We start from the raw sequence: 3,077 nt of genomic DNA on the forward strand, positions 1-3,077 counted from the left end.
AGAGATTTACACCTAAGATGTAGACTCAAAGATCCCCTGCAGTTACTTGAGAATGAAGCAGCCAATAAACACTAAGCTGGAGTTTCAGTTCAGTTTGGATCAGTCACTCAGTCATTTCTGACTCTTTGAGAACCCCATGGATTGCAGCATACCAGGCTTCCCTATCCATCACCAACTCCTGGAGCTTGCTCAAACTCATGTCCATCGAGTCGATGATGCCATCCAACCATCTCATCCTCTGTCGTCCCCTTCTCATCCTACCTTCAATCTTTCCCATTATCAAGATCTTTTCCAGTGAGTCAGTTCTTCACATCAGGTAGCCAAAGTATTGGAGTTTCAGCTTCAGCATCAGTTCTTCCAATGAATATTCAGGACTGATTTCCTTTAGGATTAACTGGTTTGATCTCCTTGCAGTCCCAGGGACTTTCAAGAGTCTTCTCCAACGCCACGGTTCAAAAGCACCAATTCTTTAACACTCAGCTTCCTTTGTGAAAGCTTTTTTTTTTTTTTCTTTTTTCTTTAATGGGAATTTAGCTGGCAGCAAAGGAGGTAACAACCTGCTTTGAGGCAATCACTTGGTGCCCAAAGTGCCCAATATCCCTTCCTACCTCTCATGTAATTATCTTGGAACTGGCAATCCCTGGACCTTACCTCTGCTAAACCCAGACATAGGCACTTAGCCCAAACCAGGCCAAACTCTAGGATATTACATTGTAAAAAGTGGGCCATTTGATGTTGCAGCCCAAAGGAACTCTCCCTGAGTTGCTACTATGGAATTCTCTGGAACTCTTCTCATTCTTTCTCTAACTGAGTCCTGGTTATTTAACTGTTCCTTCAGTTATGAAAGTCACCCAATCTCCTTCCAATAAAGTCCTTGTTTTTAAGTGTCAGTGAACATTTCTATTGCTTACAATCCAGAAATGCTACCAGATAATGCGGTTGAAATTCAAAGACTGTATAGAGAAGGAAGGGAGGGGCTGGGGGACAGAAAGCACCAAGACTCTGGGAAAATATGACCAATTTCACCCCCTGCATTGGTGAAAACATGTAGAGGATGCCTGTTCACATTCCTTACAGGGAGAGGTAAGAAGAAGCTTCTCTTTCTCTGTCCACTCCTGAGGCTTCAGCCACACTGACCTCCTTTTCCTCAGAAGAAGCCAGTCCGCCTTGGCCTCTGTGTGGTCTCAGCAGATGATCTCCCTCTGCTCAAGGCATTGCTATCACATCACCAGCCCTTCAACTAGCAAAGTCCTACTTGTCTTGGAGATCTCAGTTAAATACCATTTCCTCAGAGAAAACTTCAGGATCCACAAAGACAAAACAAGATCAGGTCCCCCAAGCTTTTTGTAAACATTTATAATTATTATATTCATGGTATTCACTTTATAGTTAGGTATTCAATATTTGTCCACCATGCTATAATATACACCTCATAACTGTGCAGAATTTTATATATACTGATATCATGTCCACTTTATATATCTAGTTGCTAGCAAAAAGGAAAGGAATTTGAGTGGGCAGTCAAATATCTGCTGAAGGAACAAAAGATCTGGTGAAACAACCTATGTTGAAACCTTTGGAAAAACAATGCGAAAGTGTGAAAGCACGGGGTACAGTAATAGAGTTCCACATTCCATAGTGAGTACATTTGGGTTGTTTATTTGCCAAATATCATCATGTTTTCTGTACATCACTGTGGGTTACTGAACATCTGGAAGCTTAATTACCTTTACTTCTGAGGACCGATTTGGAAGAGGATAGTTTCAAAAGTGCAGCCTGATGGGTAGCAGTGTCTCTAAGGGTAATTAGCAGAGTCTTGCTGCAGCTTCAGCCCTTCCCACCCTAACAGACACACTAAACAACACCAGGTCATATTTAAAACAGTGTATTTTTAAAAAATTGCAGCCTTAAAACCAGTAGCTTGCCCTGCAATTAGATTTTTATTCCTAACCCTTCTTATATTGAAACTGGACAGGACACTATTGTTGAAGCATAGTCAGTATGATTTCTCCCCAGCTAGGGCTTCCCAATGGGGGCATGGCAACCCACTGAAGTATTCTTGCCTGGAGAATCCCATGGACAGAGGAGCCTGGCAGGCTACAGTCCATGGGGTCGCAAAGAGTCGAACATGACTGAGCAACTGAGCACAGGGCTTCCCAGGTGGCTCAGTGGCAAAGAATCCACCTACCAATGCACAAGATGTGGGTTCAGTCCCTGCGTCAGAAAGATCCCCTAGAGAAGGAAATGACAACCCACTCCAGTATTCTTGACTGGAGAAACCCATGCACAGAGGAGCCCCGAGGGCTACAGTCCATCAGGTCACAAAAGAGTTGGACATGACTTAGTGACTAAAACAACAGGAATCAAAAGGAAATTAAATGTGCCATGGAAGATAGTGACCTGACCCCCAAAAGTAATGGGGAACTAATGTTCTTATTGGAGGGTGAGGAGAAAGGGAACAGGGCATTGTCACCTGAACTTCAAGAGAATATTAACACATCCAGTATACAAACAAAGAATATCTCACCTGAAAAACAAAATCACTAAAGATACATCTGACACAATGATCATATTCTCCTCCATTTTAATTATGCCACTAGGAAGGTTAGAGGAGAATTTGTCCATGTAACCAAGATGCTATTTTACAATTATTTTGATGATAAAACTAATGAATTTCTCTTCTGTTTTTGAGGGCTCTGTTTACAAGCTCTGGGAAAGGAACTTGAAATAATATGAAAGTTGAGGGTGAGAAAAATAAGCACAAGCATTCCTTTGAAATGTTCTTAATAAATTTTTAAATTAATTTCCAGGCTGATAGGTCTCAGAAATCAATTTAAACTATTTAACTCACCATGCAAGAATGAAATTATTTAAAAAAAAAAAAAAAGAGGAAAGCTGAAAAATACTTGAAGTCTATGAATAAGTATGAAATTATGTGCACACAACTTAAAGGTTTAACCCCAATACATCAATCTCCTAACCCCTCTGGATAAATAGTCAACTGCATCTTTGGTCCTAATTCTTACTTCATCCATTAGATTGTGATCTCAGACTTCCCTGGTGGTCCAGTGGATAAG

Source organism: Bison bison, unplaced genomic scaffold (genome assembly GCF_000754665.1).
Source record: "Bison bison bison isolate TAMUID 2011002044 unplaced genomic scaffold, Bison_UMD1.0 scf7180017864035, whole genome shotgun sequence".
NCBI lineage: Eukaryota > Metazoa > Chordata > Mammalia > Artiodactyla > Bovidae > Bison > Bison bison.